The sequence below is a fragment of the Papio anubis genome, chromosome 3 (genome assembly GCF_008728515.1).
Source record: "Papio anubis isolate 15944 chromosome 3, Panubis1.0, whole genome shotgun sequence".
NCBI lineage: Eukaryota > Metazoa > Chordata > Mammalia > Primates > Cercopithecidae > Papio > Papio anubis.
Window position 1 is genome coordinate 80,295,699 of NC_044978.1, and position 19,213 is coordinate 80,314,911.

The following is a 19,213-nucleotide window of genomic DNA, read 5'->3' on the forward strand; positions in this document are numbered from 1 at the left end:
TGGAAAAGATAAAATTACTCATCTCAAAGTGGTAAGTTAATACACATATTTAGTGAGTTAATACACATACATGCTTAGGTCAGACTCTGACCCAGTCAATTCTCAATGAACCACTAGCTATTTTTCTCTTCAGAACAGAAGCCTTGTATATCTATCAGATCAGTAGAAAGTTTGCAGTGATTAAGAAGTTCTGCTCTATGTTCAGAATGTGAGACATTTGTTCTTAAAAGCTAAATGCTTTGTCTTGCATTTTAATGACTACTTAGTGTACCAAAAGTACCTATACACTATATATACTGGCTTAAGGACTAATTTTTATACAAAAACTAATGAGAAAAAGGGTAGTTTTCTTCAGATAAACTAAAAAATAATGAATGTCACCACCTCTTAAGACACTTAGCAAGTTTCCTTGTGTAAAAATGATAAACTATTCATAGGAAAAAGATATGGGACTCTCAGGACTGAACAATTTGTGAGAAAGTCATCAAAAGACAGCTATATTAAGAATAGTTGAAATAGGGGCATTTTGCTACATTCTTGCCCCTATTGTTTTCACAGCCTAGTTAAACTGCTGGACAAGCTGGAATTCCAAGTGTCTTGCTCAAACAGTTGTGCATGCCAGAACACTTATATAACCCTGAACTTTTGTATTCCAAGCCTGGCATCATGCAGCGTATTGTAATATTAACACAAAGAGATTATTAACACCTAGCTTAGGGTAATGGGCTTCTTATGAACTAGTCTCTTCCTATTCAACTAGAATAGTGCAGAATTTTATCGACATGCAATAAAGATTGACTCATAAGAATGTCGTTACATCACTCTTTTGTCATATAACTTTTTAGCAATTCAGTGTGTGTTTGAGCTCTTTTAAAGATACTTTCATTTTGACTAAAACATTATTAAAGCATTATTATATAAAATATAGCACAGCAAGAAGTCAATAAGTAACTATAATGATGCTTCCTCCACAGAGGTGATGCCTCTAACACACATGTGCATAGGTTGTTTTTCTAACACTAGTGATATTTGCAATGAACCAAGAAAATGCTCTTGTTCGAGGTCCTTCAAGGCCAGTGGCATGAATTTAAGTGATCCACCAACATGTCCAAAACTAACTGGTTCCTTGGCTCTATATAATGGAGGCACTAGGTGACCAAACTCTGATCAATCAGTTCCGTTTAACAGTCTCAGAGGGCTACAGCTAAGCTCTTTGCAAATAAGACACGAATTCATGAGCACCATAAGTATAGAGGTAATAGTAATAGATGTCACTGACTTAGTGCTTACCACATACTATTATGCTGAGCCATCATATATCTTATTTCATCCTTATAACCACACCGTGAACTAGGCATATTATTACTCTCATTTTACACATCAGAAAACTAAAACTCAGAAAGATAAGTAATTCACCCAGGCTCACACAGCTAGACAGTAGCAGAGACAGAATTTGAACCTAAGCACCACACTCTCATCTACAAAGCTAAAATGAAGAGCCTTACAGCCAATGCAAAGTTAGAGATATGCCCAGAGTACACCGTGGCACAAAGGAGGAACATTTGACCAAAGCAACTCCATTTCTCACTGTACAATTCAAGAATGCTAAAAAAAAAAAAAAAAAAAAAAAAATTGTTGCCGGACTTAGGATAGGAGGTCATAAGTCCATGCAGGAATCCAAAGATCTCCCAAATGTCTGTTTCCAACATCCGGAACTGGTCCATAGGGGATCTGGAAGGTGAAGTCTTCCCTCTTCTCTAAGACCCAAACAAAAATTAGAAATCATGATACTGGCTAAAAATGTTTTCTGTCCCCTCCATCAAACACATTAAATCCCATAATAAATTGGGTCACTATCTGTTGAGATTTTCACTTCAAAAGCTAGCCATTGTTAAACACACCCTTCCTTCAATATAATAAACAGTAATCTATTTCTTTGTTAGAGTACATCTGACAGCAGTAGGACGCCAATTATCATGGTTAACCTAATAAAAACTTCAGGTATAACTCTGGACCCAGACATCAAATACAAATATATATGTAAACATTATATATATGTAAATATATGAAAATATGGTTTTTTTTACTTTTGTGTCTTAGAACAGTAGGAGATAGCACAAAATACATTAGAAAACACGGTAAGAACAAAGCCTATTGTATAGAATCAGCTGGCTGAAAGTAATGCTCATGCCTGAAATCCCAGGACCTTGGGAGGCCAAGGTGAGAGGATTGCTTGAACTCAGGGGTTTGAGACCAGACTGGGCAACATAGTAGACCCCATCTCTACCAAAAACGTAAAAATTAGCCAGGCGTAGTGGCTCGTGCCTGTAGTCCCAACTACTCGGGAGGCTGAGGTGGGAGGATCACTTGAGCCCAGGAGGTTGAGGCTGTTGTAAGCTGTGATCATGCCACTGCACTCCAGCCTCGTCAACAGAGCAGCAAGACTCTGTCTCAAAATAAGTTAATAAAAAAAAAAAAGACTGCTGATCCATATTCTGAAATATATAAGGATAAAATAGGAAAAAATTAAGACGGAAAAAATAACCTTATTGTGAGATTAAGGTGCTATGTTGTTATATATACTATACTCTGAAAATATTCAACCATTTACACTAACATCACTTGTGAGAGATGTGAATCAGATAATGAAAAGGGATGCATAAGGGAAAACTAATAATCAGAATAAATATTGTTAATACTCTGAGTTAGAGCATTAGAGCGTTTTGTGGTGAAATGACCTTCACATTCTCCTCAATTAACCAGCCCTTTCACAGTAAGGGAGGAGATAGGAATCAGAGCACATACATAACTGCATGTATCATGTAAAATTGGTAATTATAATAAAAACTTCCATTTAATGGTACTCCATGGTTCAGAGTACTTCTATGTACTCTCCTAAAAGTAATTATATTTTGAATTCATACTGTATATGTCCTCTAAAGTGCTGAGGGTACCTTTACATATACAATTTAAGCAAGCAAAACTTACTCAGGGAAAGGCAACATAGTGTCAGTGAAACGCAAGTAGGAATTATTTGCAGTGTATTCCAGGACACCAGTCAATTCAACATTCAGACTTTCAGAAAATCAAAACCTGATTTAAAGAGAAATGGGAACGTGGTGGGCAAGTAAAAGATATGGATGTTGGGATATATGCAGGAAACCAAAAAATAAACATATATTCAGAAAAGTGGCATTTTGCTCAAGCATGGTGGTTCACACCCGTAATCCCAGCACTTTGGGAAGTTGATGCAGATGGATCCCTTGAGGCCAGGAGTTTGAGAACAGCCTGGCCAACATGGCAAAACCCCATCTCTATTAAAAATACAAGAAAAAAAATTACCTGGGTGTGGTGGCACACGCCTGTAATCCTGGCTACTCAGGAGGCTGAGGCACGAGAATCGCTTGGACCTGGGAGGTGGAGGTTGCAGTGAGCCAAGATCATGCCACTGCACTCCAGCCTGGGTGACAGGGTGAGACTCTGTCTTAAAACAAACAAACAAACAAAAACCTGGCATTTTGATTATCTGAAAGGGTTCTTAGTTTCTGGGAGCCTCAAGTGTTCATTGGCTGGTATTAAATAGATGGCCTTATCCCTGTGTATTCACATTGTCTTCTCTCTCTAAGGGTCAGTTTCTTTGACAAAATTTCCCCTTTTTGTAAGGACTCAATCATATTAGATTAGGGCCCATCCTAATGACCTCATCTTAACTTGATCATCAGCAAAGATCCTATTTTCCAAATCAAGTCATATGCACAAGTACCGGGGGTTAGAACTTCAACATCTTTTGAGGGGACACTTTAAACTCATTAAAGGAGGATACAATAGGCCGAGCCCAGTGGCTCACACCTGTAATCCCAGCACTTTGGGAGGCCAAGGTGGGCAGATCATGAGGTCAGGAGTTTGAGACCAGCCTGGCCAATATGGTGAAGCCCCATCTCTAATAAAAAAACAAAAAACAGAAAAAACTAGTCAGGCATGGTGACGCACACCTGTAGTCCCAGCTACTCAGGAGGCTGAGGCAGGAGAATCGCTTGAACCAAGGAGGCAGAGGTTGCGGTGGAGATTGTATCACGGCATTCCACCTTGGGCAATCTCAAAAAAAAAAAAAAAAGGAGGATACAATAGAAGAAAGAAACTGAATACAGGTATAACAGCTACTGCCCTGCTTTTCTATTCCCCAAAACCGTGGAACCCAGTAAACTGCTGTGAAACTTGGAGTAATTTTCTGGAAGTGGTGCTGATATTCTGGCATACAGTATGTTGTTTGTTTCTGCTGAATGCTTTTTAAAAAGAGAGGGCTTCATAATAAAGAAATTTTTGTTCTGGTATTCTTTTGAGTTTGTTTATTAATAACAGGATTTTATGTAGTTAACAATAGGAATTTTATACTTCAGGCTGTACCAAAGTCTACAAGTCAAACAACAGGGACAACAAATAAGTCAACAGATAACTCCTAACTTTAAATAGTCATTTCCAGGCTAGGTGCGGTAGCTCATGCCTGTAATCCCAGCACTCTGGGAGGCCAAGGCGGGTGGAATACCTGAGGTCAGGAGTTTGAGACTAGCCTGGCCAACATGGCAAAACCCCGTCTCTAGTAAAAATACAAAAATTAGTCGGGCATGGTGGCAGGCACCTGTAATCCCAGCCACTCAGGAGGCTGAGACAGGAGAATTGCTTGAACCCAGGAGGCGGAGGTTGCAGTGAGCCGAGATCAAGCCACTGTACTCCAGCCTGGGTGACACAGCAAGACTTCATCTCAAAAAAAAAAAAAAGAGAAAAATAGTAATTTCCAAAGACAGAGATTTCTTACATTTTATTTTATTTTTGACCCATAATTTTGCATACTTATGGGACACAGTGTGATCTTTAAATACAGGTATGCATTGTGAAATGATCAAATCAGGGTAACTGGCTTACCTTCACTTCAAACATTTATCATTTCTTCGTCATAAGAACATTCAAAACTTTTCATTATTTCGAAATATTCACTATTGTCAAATATAGTCAAAAATAGGACACCAGACCTTATTTCTTCAAACTAGCTGCAATCCTATACCCGTTCACTAACCTCTCCTCATTTCCCCATCCTCCCTATCTACCCAACCCCACCGTGACCCTCTGGTAACCACTATTCTACTATATTTCTAGGAGATCAGCTTTTAAAAATTCCTCAAAGAAGGGGCAGCTGGCACACGGCGACACCAAGAGAGTGAAAGCCCCCAGACTCTTTGAGGGTCTCAGCCACGAAGTGATCGTGTCTGCAGCATGTGGGCGGAACCACACCTTGGCCTTGACAGAAACTGGCTCTGTGTTTGCCTTTGGGGAGAACAAGATGGGGCAGCTGGTCCTTGGCAACCAGACAGACCCTGTCCACAGCGCAGATAATGTACAATGGCCAGCCAATTACCAAAATAGCCTGTGGGGCTGGATTCAGTACGATAATAGACTGCAAAGGAAACCTCTGTTCCTTTGGGTGCCCTGAATATGGTCAGCTGAGACACAATTCAGATGGGAAGTTCATTGCCTGGCCACAGCAGATAGAATACGACTGCAAACTGGTGCCCCGGCAAGTGGCCATCTTCATTGAGAAGACCAAAAATGAACAGATGCCACCTGTACCAAACGTGGTTGTGCAAGACGTGGCCTGTGGCGCTAATGACACACTGGTTCTGGACTCCCAGAAGCAAGTCTTCTCCTGGGGCTCTGGTGGCTATGGCAGTTTGGGCCATGCAGAGCAGAAGGATGAGATGGTCCCCTGCCTGGTGAAGCTGTTTGACTTTTCTGGATGTGGGGCGTCCCAGATCTATGCTGGTTACACCTGCTCCTTTGCCATCAGTGAAGTGGGTGGTCTGTTTCTCTGGGGGGCCACCAACACCTCCCATGAATCTACCGTGTACCCAAAAGCAGTGCAGGACCTCTGTGGCTAGAGAACCCAGAGCCTGGCTTGTGGGAAGAGCAGCATCACTGTGGCCGCCAATGAGAGTACCATCAGCTGGGGCCTGTTGCCGACCTTCGAGGAACAGGGCTACGGGGACCACAAGCCCAAGTCTTCCACTGCAGCCCAGGAGGTAAAGACTCTGGATAGCATTTCCTCAGAGCAGGTCGCCAAGCGCTACTCACACTTCTTGGTGATAGCAAGAGACAAACGCGAGACCGAGAAAGAGAAGATCAAGAAACTGCCAGAATAAAACTCCCCAACCCTCTGATGCTCCCAGAGACGACTCCAACTCCACACTTCTCACAGCAGATGTCATTTCCATGAGCACTGGGAAGTGAAGTCAAACTAGGAATTTTAAAAAGCAAAAGTTGCTGGGTGCAGTGGCTCAGGCCTGTAATCCCAGCACTTTGGGAGGCTGAGGTAGGCAGATCACCTGAGGTCAGGAGTTCAAGACCAGCCTGGCCAATGTAATGAAACCCTGTCTCTACTAAAAACACAAAAAATTAGCCAGGCATGGTGCCTTGCACCTGTAATCCCACCTACTCGGGAGGCTGAGGCAAGAGAATCACTTGAACCCAGGAGGCAGAGGTTGCATTGATCTGAGATCGCGCCACTGCACTCCAGCCTGGGTGACAAGAGCGAAACTCCATCTCAAAAAAAAGCAGAATTTGACCAAAGATGCATTTTTGTTTAGGCTCCCTGAGGTTCCATTTTATAAGCCATCCAACGTTAACTACCTTTTTTTCTGTATGCTTTCCAAAGTATGCTTTTTCCTCTTAATGTTGAATTAAAGTATTTGCTCATAGTTGACTTACTATTCCTACAAAAGAGGCAGAAACTTTGAGCCATCTAGGTTTTTTTTAAGTTTTTACTTTCTTCCTCTCCTAAATACACTCCCCAAAACACCCCTTTCCAGTTATAATTAGCATCGTGATCCAAGCGGATGCTACATGGAAGAGGAATCGCCATTTACTCAGAAAAAATGCCCCTTACAGGAACTGGCAGCAGCCAGCTAGGCAAAGTTGGTCCCCGCCGGCTGGCCTTCATCCAAAATCACACTCGCGGGCTTCAGAAGCATCCGTGACACTCCTTTCCCGCTTTTTCTTGCACATCAGCAGAGGCCGGTGTCAGTTCTGATTGAGGCCAGTATCGGTTCTCTTTCTCCCCCTTGCTGCCTATAGCCCACAGCCTTCTGGCTGCGCCATTATAGAATCTGCCGTGTCCCTCCTGGTAGGGGTGTTGGGGGTCTCTGTTTAGCATTTATACCTACTTTGGCTGTAAAAGAAGTCCAAATGAAAATCAGGTGATGGTGGAACCATGGGACTTGGGGGTGGGGCAGAGGTGGGAACATTTGTATCAGTTGAGTCAGCTCCGTGGCTCCCTGTGGAGCCAGGGCTGAGCCTTGTCACGCACACTCACCAGTTAGAGATTGATCAGCCAGCAGTCAAGTGCATTCTCTGGTCCTTGCAAGAAGGATCAGCCCTGTCCGTACCAGCCTTGTGCAAGACGTGCTTTGGTCCCCTTTTCTCTCCCGCCTGGATCTTGCCTCTCACGGGCCATCCTGTTGCTGAGACTCAGGGTACCTTTCTGCTGACCCAGCTCCCTCTAGTCTTGGCTCTGGTACCAAATAGTCGGGATTACCGAAGAGTCCCCTTTGTTGCGTGTCAGCACGGATGCTGTGACTGCCAACCGCGTCCCCATCAAGTGCTCATGTCCGAGCTTGCCGCCCTGTGCGCTGTGCTGAGTGACTAATGAGGTGCCTTTCCTGGAACCCTCCTCTCACCTGGACCCAAGACAGGTGACAGCTCTGACTGGGGCTTTTGGTTTCCAGAGGGTCTAGACTGGTTTGGGTGCTTTAAAATAGATATTTAGTTCAGTGGTGCTAATGGGGGAGATGGGAATAGAACTTAAGTGTGAAACTTGGGTGGATGGGGGTTAAATATTGGTCTCTTCAAGGTTTGTTTGTTTGTTTGTTTTTCTTTTGCTGTTGTTACCACTTATCACTGTCTCTATGTTAAAATGCCAAAAACGATCTAGTTGTTGCTTTTTTCCCAAGTTTCCACCCCAGTCGCTCCTTACCATGACTCCTGCTGGTGGAGGGTAGGTAGCAGTGTCTGTCCTGGCAGTCCAAAGGCCCTGTCGGAGGAGACTGGCCTGCATCTCTCTAAGACCTAGTCTGACACCATGCTTATCTCTTGTTCTGTGTTCAATCAGTAGTCCAGGGGAGCTCTTCCGCCACTTCAGAGCTTTGTTAAACTAACCTAATTTGTCCAAATCACCCCCAAGCCACCATCTCTGACTCAAGTTTCCATGCAACTGCCCAATCTGTTTCTCTGGACAGGTCTCTTTCCTGGAACACAGGCCAAGCATGTGTTGCTCCTCGCATCCTTGAGGTCTCTCCTTTGAGTCGTGGTCGCCGAGAGGGTTGAGGAAGCAGCACCCGAGGTCCCAGCCTTTGCAGGAGCCGCCTTGGGCAGAGCTGGGCTTAGATCTTCTGGTGGCCTCATGTAAACCCGACAGCCAGGCTCTTCTAGAACCCTTGCCAGGGACTGGAGCAGGAAACGGACCTTCGAAGTGAAGACTGCCATGTCTGACACCTCCTTTTGGCTTAGACTGAAAAATGAATTTCCTAATGGGTTAAATCCCTTAAAACAAGGAGTTGCGGGGAAGGACGTCATGCACTCCTAGAGAAAGGTACACAGTTGCCCGGCTGGGAAGGTGCTTTGCACTGACCCCGTGGGCATCTGACTGGTCTTCCAGCTCAGGAAAAAGAATTTGAAAGAGGCTTAGAGTGAAGGGGAATCAAAGAGGAGGTTGTGATTTGGTCGAAGGTGCCTGGTTTAGCGCTGCAATTATTTCGTGTGTGTGTGTGTGTGCGCGTGCGTGTGTGTGTGTGTGTGTGTATATATATATATAAATTTCTTGGAATGAACATTTTAAACAATTTTTTTTTTGAGACATAGTCTCACTCTGTTGCCCAGGCTGTAGTACAGTGGTGCGATCTCCACTCACTGCAACCTCCACCTGCCTGGTTCAAGTGATTCTCCTGCTTCAGCCTCTTGAGTAGTTGAGATTACAGGCTCCTGCCACCATGCCTGGCTAACATTTGTATTTTTAGTAGAGACGGGGTTTCTCCATGTTGGCCAGGCTGGTCTCGGCTTCCCAAAGTGCTGGGATTACAGGCGTGAGCCACCATGCCTGCTTTCACCCATTTTTAAAAATTATATTATTGGTTTTCTTGGTATTGAATTGTCTGAGTTTCTTACATATTCTTAGACATTAACCACTGGTCAGATGCAGTTATTTATTGTTTCTTTTGCTGTGCAGCTTTTCAGTTTTGTATACTTCTATTTGTTTATTTTTGCTTTTATTGCCTATAAGTTTGAACTGTTATCCAAAAAAATCTTTGCCCAGAGCAGTGTTATAAAGCATTTCCCCAGGGTTTGCTTCTAGTAGTTTCATAGTTTCAGTACTTATATTTAAATCCTTTAATTTTTTTTTTTTTTTTTTGAGAGAGAGTCTCATCGCCCAGGCTGGAGTGCAATGGCATGAACACCGTTCACTGAAGCCTCGATCTCTAGGGCTCAAGCAATCCTCCCAACTCAGTCTCCCAAGTAGCTGGAACTACAGGCACGTGCCACCATGCCTGGCTAATTTTTTTTTAATTTTTCATAGAAAAGGGGTCTTGCTCTGTTACTCAGGCTGGTCTCGAACTCCTGGCCTCAAGCAATCTCCCCACCAAAGCCTGCCAAACTGCTGGGATTATAAGGGTGAGCCACCATGCCTGGCCTACATTTATATTTAATCCATTTTGACCTGATTTTTGCATATGCTGAGAAATGGGGGTCTCTTCAATAAACGGTGGTAGAAAAATTGGACATTCACATACACCATTTATTGAAGAGACTGCCTTTATTGAAGACACTAACTTTATTGTCGAGACTACCACCATTTATTGAAAAGACTGTCTTTTCCCCAATGTGTGTTTGTGATGTCTTCATTGGAAATCTGTTGGCTATAACTGTGTGAATTTATTTCTTTGTCCTCTATTCTGTTCCATTGGTGATGTGTCTACTTTTATGCCAATACCATGCTGTTTTGGTTATTACTATAGCTTTGTAATATATTTTGAAGTCAGTTTTAAAAACAAAGATGGTTTTTTATTTCTGTATTTATTTATTTATTTTGAGACAGAGTCTCACTCCGTTGCCCAGGCTGGAGTGCAGTGGTGTGATCTTGGCTCACTAAAACCTCTGCCTCCCGGGTTCAAGCTGTTCTCCTTCCTCAGTCTCCTGAGTAGCTGGGACTACAGGCACGCACCACCATGCCCAGCTAATTTTTATATTTTTAGTAGAGATGGGGTTTCACCATGTAGGCCAGGCTGGTCTCGAACTCCCGACCTCAAGTGATCTGCCCGCCTCAGCCTCCCAAAGTGCTGGGATTACAGGCATGAGCCACTGTGCCCGGCATGCACAGTTTTTAAATTACAAAAATGCCAATGTGTAAACCCCGTTAGATTCCACAGCCCACTCATGTAGCTTTACTCCCTAGAGAGTAATATATAACAATGTATTTTCTTCTCCAAGATTTCTCACAGGTTAATTTTTTAATGCCAAAGAAAAGATTACATAAAAAATAAAAGCAATGCAAAAGAGTATATAATTTTAGTATTTTTCACTATTTAATAATTCCATTAAATGTTAATTTTTTAATAAAGTTATATTATAACTTTGTTTCATGAAGTTATAATTTCATTGTAAATTAAAAACCCTTACATTGGTGGTGTTATGCAATGAACTAAAAAAGTTATCTCTCTGAATATTTAGAGTCTCATTAATAATTAACAAGAGCACTGGGTTTACTATTAGTGAGTAACTGGTTTACAAAAAGGATCAAGACACGTTTATGTAAAACCAAATAGTGTATTCAATGCATGGAGAAAATGGAGTGGACTTTACTCCTGCATCAATAAAGATGTCCAATTCCTCATTTAATTCAAGATTTTTAAATTACTTCTTCTTCTAATGGTGAAATTTAAAAATGTTTGCAATTTGTCTATTTTTCTTTAACTTTATCCCTATCCTTTTTGCATTAACAGCAAATCCCACAGTGAGAAAAATTACAATTTGAGTTTTTAAAGGGTTTTCTACCTCATTCATATCTGACCTCCCATACACTATGCCTAATTGATAACATTTATTTCAATCTAGTGCAGAATTCTGAGGGATAAAGGTATATTTATGCACATATCACCGATAGAGGGCAGACCCTGAATGCCAAGGAAAGATATGTATCCTTCAATGCCCTTGAGCCCAGTTTCCTTATAAGCTCACACATAATAAAGAATTGCAGCTGCAAGTCTTTCCACTTATGTCAGTGACCCCAAATCTAATGCATTTATTTGAAATATGTTTTCTCTGCACATACATCTTATCTTTCAAATAATTTTCTGTTTTTAAGAAAATGTATCAAAAAGCAAGTAAATAAGCAAACAAATGTTTCTACAAGTCCCAGATCCAAATAATGCAAGAATTAGAATAAGACTTCACATATACAACTAGCAGATTTTTCCCGTAAATCCAAGGAAAGATGTGTATTAATAAAATCCAAAGGCCAGGCGTGGTGACTCACGCCTATAATCCCAGCACTTTGGGAGGCTGAGGCAGGCGGATCTCCTGAGGTCAGGAGTTCAAGACCATCCTGACCAACAGGGTGAAACCCCATCTCCACTAAAAACACAAAAATTAGCCAGGCATGGTGGCCCATGCCCATAGTCCCAACTACTTGGGAGGCTGAGGCAGCAGAATTGCTTGAACCTGGGGGAGAGAGGCTTCAGAAAGCCAAGATCGCGCCACTGCACTCCAGCCTGGGAGAGAACGCGAGACTCTACCTCAAAAACAAAACAAAACAACGACAAAAAAAAAAAAATCCTGAAATCTAGGTGCTAACTATGGAAAGATTTATATTTCAACTAAAATAATAAACTATAAACAAATATATTTGCCCCAGGAAGACTCATCTAATGAAAACTGGCTTTAATGAAAACAGTCTTTGCAGGAGCCGCCCTGGGCAGAGCTGGACTTAGATCTTCCAATGGCCTTATGTAAGGGACTTGCCTGAGTATTAAGGAATTCTTGACTTTTAAAATTTAAACTTAGAAATTTAATTAAAATTTAAAATTAAATGATTTTTTTAGGTTCTTTAAAAAAAATAGTAACATTGTATTTTATAAAGTCACTTTTATCAAATTGAGAGCAAGTTCTAACAAATACAATTAATGTAAAATTACTGGCCCAGGCACGGTGGCTCACATCTGTAATCCCAGCACTTTGGGAGGCCAAGTCGAGCAGATCACCTGAGGTTGGGAGTTCGAGACCAACCTGACCAACATGGAGAAACCCTGTCTCTACTAAAAATACAAAATTAGCTGGGCGTGGTGGCACATGCCTGTAATCCCAGCTACTCGGGAGGCTGATGCAGGAGAATCACTTGAACCCAGGAGGCAGAGGTTATAGTGAGCTGAGATTGCATCACCGCACTCCAGCCTGGGCAAGAGAGTGAGACTCTGTCTCAAAAAAAAAAAAAAAAAGAGAGAAAAGAAAACAAGGTTTTTGCCTTCAAGGTATGTACAACCTATATGGCAATATAAAATCAATGCATTGGAATGTTCCAGTAGCATAAAATAAATTCTACACCAGTGTCACAAAGAAAGTGTTATGGGGAAAACTGAAAAGAAACATTAAATAGTTCTTGAACTAATGGTTCTGAAAGTGAAGAAAAAGTGCTTTTATATCATCTACATGATTTTTAAGCCCTGAATCAGGGTTTTCTTAGTGAGTAAGTACATTCCAACTAGGGTTTAACAAAGGTTCAGTTACAATTGAAAATGAATTTGTTTCTGCACAAATTCATTTTCAGTGGTAGATTTTAAATATAGATTAAATGGTAGATTTTACTATTTTTCAATGGTAGATCTTTAATATATAAAAATCTTTTGGCCAGTCATGGTGGTTCACGCCTGTAATCCCAGCACTTTGGGAGGCCAAGGTGGCTGGATAACCTGAGGCTGGGGGTTCGAGACTAGCCTGACCAACATGGAGAAACCCTGTCTCTACTAAAAAAAAAAAAAAAAAAAATTAGCCGGGCGTGGTGGCACATGCCTGTCACCCCAGCTACTCGGGAGGCTAAGGCAGGAGAATTGCTTGAACCTGGGAGGCGGAGGTTACAGTGAGCCGAGATCGTGCCATTGCACTCCTGCCTGAGCAACAAGAGTGAAACTCTGTCTCAAAAATACATACATACGTACGTACATACATACATACATACATAAATACCTTTTATATATTACCAATGGACAGGCAGAGCTGTGACCTGTCTGGGAGTGGACTGGAGTCCTAGGGCTGTCCCCTAAAACCAGTGGTGGCTTTGGGCCATGGTGACCCTCAAAATGAGAGGAATTCAAAAGGAGGGGTTCCCAGAAAACGATGTATCTAATAGTTCTGCTGGAACACATAGGACAATCAGTCGTTTTTATTCCATGACAGAATGTAGTTAACACTGTGGAAAACAGCTTGTGATTTCTCCTTCAGGCTCTGCTAATCACTGTGTTTACTGAGGTACAAAATAAGAAAGTAGTTCAAGGATCAAGAAAAAAGCACATTTGGAAATAAAGGAGAATGTATTTTCATTTATTTTTGAGCACGAAAGAATCTGTAGAGCCAGGTACAGTGGCTCATGCCTGTAATCCCAGCACTTTGGGAGACCAGGGCCGGAGGGTCACTTGAGCCCAGGAATATGAAACCTGCCTTGGCAACAAAGTGAGACCCCCATCTCTGCAAAAAAATTGTAAAAATTAGCCAGGTGTGGTGGCATGCACCTGTAGCCCCAGCTACTCAGGAGGCTGAGGTGGGAGGATCGCTTGAGCCCAGAGGTCGAGGCTGCAGTGAGCTATGATCGTGTCACTACACTCCAGCCTGGGCAACAAAGTGAGACCTTGTCTCAAATAAAAATTTTAAAATGTACAAAGGATCTATAAATATAACGCCGATATGCCTCCTCTACTCTCTCCAAAGTTATCCAAAAAGCACATGGTTTGTGTAACTCCACATAAGAATCTCCCCAAAATTCTGTCTTCCTTCTTCAAATTATATATCATGGCAAATAATTAGCAACATTTGACTAATATACATTTTATAATCTTTCTTCTATATAATATCTTGCCCAAATGCTGCCACCACTGTAAATGGAAAAGAATCATATGCCTAAGATCTTCAGCATTATGAGGACTCAAAGAACTAAAAACACGCTCTAGGTAAGCCTTGAGGTCACGCCTACTAATAAAATAAGTGCACTTACTACTGTTACCATTATTATCAACATATCACACAGTAATTTATCTTATGCACATTCCCCAACTTAAAAATCATTCCATGTAAAATGTCATGTGAATCTTACCCAATCTGTAAAAACAAGCTCAGGAAAGTGAATTGCCTTGCTGCCAATCCCCCATAGGAAGTGAGGAATAGGGACTAGAATCCAAGCTTCCTGGCTCCAGCTCCAGGCAGAAAGAGTTTCAGAGGTCTCATGAGATCTCTCAAGAAAGCTAAAGCTGTCAATAATGAGTTACTATTAGGAGGTTCAGAACCATTTTAATTCAAGATTACAGCAAAGTGCAGGGTGATGCACCTTCAGGGATAAGGAATAAAATCAACCACTAGCCCTACACGCGTCCTGGTAATTCAGCACTACTATGTTTATTATCTTCCTGAAACTGGAGGTGGGAAACTGGTTTGGGTCAGAAATAATTCACTAAAACAGCCTAGCACATTAACAGTAAGAACCAACATATTTACCGCTCATCAGGATTATTAATTTATTTACCCTCCCTCCTTGCAGAGCCAGCTACCCTATTTTACCCAAGGAAACCAAAAAAAGAGAAAAACTAAGTGATTTGACCAAAGGTCACACAAGTAAGCTCTGAGTCAGGACTTGAACCCAAGCCCTCTAACCCTAAAGTCACCAAGTCACACCAAGCTATTCTATATCTCAGCAGAGCTCCTCACAATTAGAGCACTAGATAGTTCTGCTCCACCATGACAAAGGGCAGGCAGGAAAGCTTCTTTCTTTTCCAGAACTTCTTTCTAAAAAACTCTTTGCCAGGCACGGTGGCTCATGCCTGTAATCCCAGTACTTCGGGAGGCTGAAGCAGGTGGATCACCTGAGGCCAGGAGTTCGAAGTCAGCCTAGCCAACATGGTGAGACCCCATCTGTACTAAAAATGCAGAAATTAGCTGGGTGAGGTGGTGCATTTCTCAGCAGGCTGAGGCAGGAGCATCACTTGAACCCGGTAGGCGGAGGTTCCAACGAGCCAAGATTGTGCCACTGCACTCCTGCCTGGGTGACAGAGTGAGGCTTGTCAAAAACAAAACAAAACAAAACAAAACACAACAAAAAAAAACCCCTCTTTATTTATCCCAGTACTTTGGGAGGTCAAGGTGGGAGGACTGCTTGAGCCTGGGAGATTGAGACTAACCTGGGCAACATGGCAAAACCCTGTCTCTACAAAAATTACCTGGGTGTGGTGGCATGCGCCTGTAGTCGTAGCTACTTGACAGGCTGAGTTAGAAGGATTGCTTGAGCCTGGGAGGTTGAGGCTGCAGTGAGCCAAGACTACACCACTGCACTCCAGCCTGGGTGAAAGAGTGAGACTCTGACTCAAAAAAAAAATCCTCTTTATTTAGTATGACATTCAAAATCCTGGCATATAGGTGTATGCTTCAAATACCATGGAAAGTTGCTATCAACCTGAAGCAATAATAGGAAAACAGACTGAAGTGTGAGGAAAACTGAGTAGCTTGAAAAGGCAGAGTGTGCTGTCCACAGGGAGAGGATGCACACTGACAGGTCGAAGATTCTGCATTAGAGGACAAATGACAAGCAGATTGTTGAAGTGCAAACAAAAACATGGAGTATATTTCTTAGAACTGACAGTACTTTTTTTTTTTCCAAATAAAATATATGTATGTATCAACAACATTTTAAACTTATTTGGTCAGAAGTCTTTATCTTTAAAAAGTGCAGAGGTGTTTTTTAAGCTTCTATGAACCTTCATAACTGATACAAGTGATCAGTTGATTCTCTTTTAGTTAATTCCTCTGGGAAAAAGAGGTGTGGGGCGCATGGGAATTCACAGCTCTTACATTTCAATCGAATGAAAGTGCAAAATCATTAATCAATGTCTTGCCAAACCAGACATTTTACATACATAATAATAACAATAATAGCCGCCATTTACTAAGTACTTGCTGTAATACCAGACATGATTGAAACTGCCTTTGCAAAGATTATGATAATAAAGTCCAGCATGGCTGACTCCATCTTGCTTCTAGCCCCACAAGCTAGCTGTCCTCACTCAGTCCTGGACATAGGGCAAGCTAACCATGGGAAGAATTTAGTTTCTAGTTCAACTTTGAAGCAAGGATGATAACAGTCCCTCCCTAAAACTAACCCCCTCCTTGCCCAGGAACTGAAACCACTTTTTTAAAACTAATGAAAGCTCCCAAGATTAGGATTACGGGAGGGGCCTGAGTTCTGCTAAAATGTAGGCGTAGCGTGCCTTGCTATAATCCTTTACTGTGTTGGAGGTCACAAGATCTGAGACTTCCCCAACTGTTCCTATAGATAACATCATTACTGTACAATGTAAGATTGATATTTTGAGATGCTTTTTCAGACTCTTGCCTTCTGGCTACTGATCGACTCCACCCAAAGCCATGACTCAGGATTCAACCAGTCCTGTGGACCCCACCCAGAGGAGTACTCTGTGTTTTTCCACACCCCTATGATTGCATCCCCAACCAAACAACAGCACCCATTCCCTAATGTCTCCATGCCCACCAAACTATTCCTGAAAAACCCTAACCTCTGAGCCTTCATGGAAGTGGATTTGAATAATAAATCCCATCTTCCTGTTCAGCTGCCTTGCAATAATTAAATTATTTCTCCACTGCAATAACATGTCTCAGTGAATTGGGTTTATCTGTGCAATGGGCAAGAAGAACTTGTCTGGCAATTACACTAAAGTGCTTTACTGTATTATCTCATTTGACATTCCCAACAACACAGAAGGTAGATGCACTGATTTGCCCCATTTTCCTTTTTTTTTTTTTTTTTTGAGACACAGTCTCACTCTGTTGCCCAGACTGAACTGCAGTAATGTGCTCTCTGCTCATTGTAACCTCCGCCTCCCAGGTTCGAGCAGTTCTCCTGCCTCAGCCTCCCAAAGTGGCTGGGATTACAGGTGTAGGCCACCACACCGGCCAATTTTTGTATTTTTAGTAGACACGGGATTTCTCCGTGTCTCAAACTCCTGACCTCAAGTGATTGGCCCACCTTGGCCTCCCAAAGTGCTAGAATTACAGGCGTGAGCCACCGGGCCCAGCTGCCCCATTTTTTATAACAGGAAATTGAATAACTTATCCAAAGTCACATGGCTAGCAGATGGTAGAGCCAGGATTTGAATCAAACACTTTGGAGTCAAGACCTGAATTTTTAACCTGTATATGAGATGTCATTTAATTCAAGCCTCTTCACCATCCTGTGTCCTGTGAGATTTTTTTTTATGGCTGAAAAAAAAAAGTGGTTCAAATGGGTTAAGCAATAGAAAGAGAGATCGGTTGCAAATTCAGGTTAGCCTGTCTCCAAAACTCCTCTTCCCTCTACCAGTTTCCCTAAAAAGAAAAGCGGTACCAAGGATGAATACAAGAGACAGGCCTGGGAAACTCCACCAATGGAACCCAAACGTCATCTTGCCCCCTCAAAATCCAGGAAATAGTGTCTATAAACCCCCTTCTGCATTTTGGGAGAAGTCCCACACAGGATCCTGAAGACCATGGTTCCCAGGCGTGGCCAAGGTTGCTGTTTTCTCTTCACCATCTCTGCCTTACTTTCCCATGCCTGCAAAACCCTAGTTTTCACTCTTGCTGGGGACACAGGCATGGAATTCAGCCCTGTTCTCACGATGTCCACAAAACAGTGACATGGTAAATACAGTGTGTGTGTATGATACGCTTGCCTAAGGCTTGGTGGCATGAAGGGTCTACATGTCTATATCAAATCAAGCAAATCAGAATGGAATAATGGAAAGATTCCTTGATCTTTCCTTCTCTGCAGGCTCATCTCATCTCTCTCTTCTCCCCACTGGTCTCTCCTCCTCGAGCCCTCCATCTCCAGAGCAAGAATGCTCTTCCTCTTTTCCAGGGGGAGCAATTCAGTCACTCACTGTGCCCAGTTAAGACCCTGCCCCCAGGCTTACAATTTCATATCCAGAAGCCTTAGGCATTTTGCTTTCCACAGTAACTCTCTTTCCCAAAGGAAGCATGATTCTGGTTTTTACAGTACCAATTTTCTCCTAGCTATAAATCATACCACATATCTTTATAATCAGGAAAACTGAAGGAGTGGTGTTTAAAGGTTCAAGACTACAAATATTAAATGCCATGAAAACCTCAGTATACTTAGCTTTTTTAAAAGTTTACATTGGGAGGCCAAGGCGGGCAGATCACAAGGTCAGGAGTTCGAGATCAGCCTGGCCACCATGGTGAAACCCTGTCTCTACTAAAAATACAAAAAAGAAAAACAAAAACAAAAACAAAAATTAGCCAGGTGTGGTGACGCATGCCTGTAATCCCAGCTACTTGGGAGGCTGAGGCAGGAGAATTGCTTGAACCTAGGAAGCAGCGGTTGCAGTAAGCCAAGATCATGCCATTGCACTCTTGCTTGGGTGACCGAGCAAGACTCTGTCTCGGTGGGGAAAAAAAAAAATGTTTATAAGGGCCAGGCATGGTGGCTCCCATCTGTAATCTCAGCAATTTGGGAGGCTGAGTCGGGTGAATTACTTGAGCACAGAAGTTAGAGACGAGCCTGGACAACATGGCAAAACCCTGTCTCTACAAAAAATACAAAAATTATTTAGCCTGGCATGGTGGCACACACCTGTGGTCCCAGCTACTCAGGAGGCTGAAGTGTGAGGATCACCTTAGCCCAGGGAGGTCAAAGCTGCAGTAAGTTGTGATTACGCCACTGCACTCCAGCCTGGGAGACAGAGTAAGACCCTATCTCAAAAATAAATAAATAAGTAAAAATTTCAAACAAAAAGTTTATAATACTTAATTTATAATGTTAAATTAGATACCCACTTTACTTCCATTTTTAAAAGTTGAACACACATACTGTACAACTTGTGCTGCTTCTGGTCTGCTTCCATGTCCTTGC

General features: G+C 42.2%; 1 pseudogene; it reads left to right on the forward strand.

The window, feature by feature from the left end:
- Positions 1 to 1,667: 1,667 nt before the first annotated feature.
- On the forward strand, positions 1,668 to 6,191 carry LOC101022200 (annotated as a pseudogene).
- Positions 6,192 to 19,213: the final 13,022 nt, after the last annotated feature.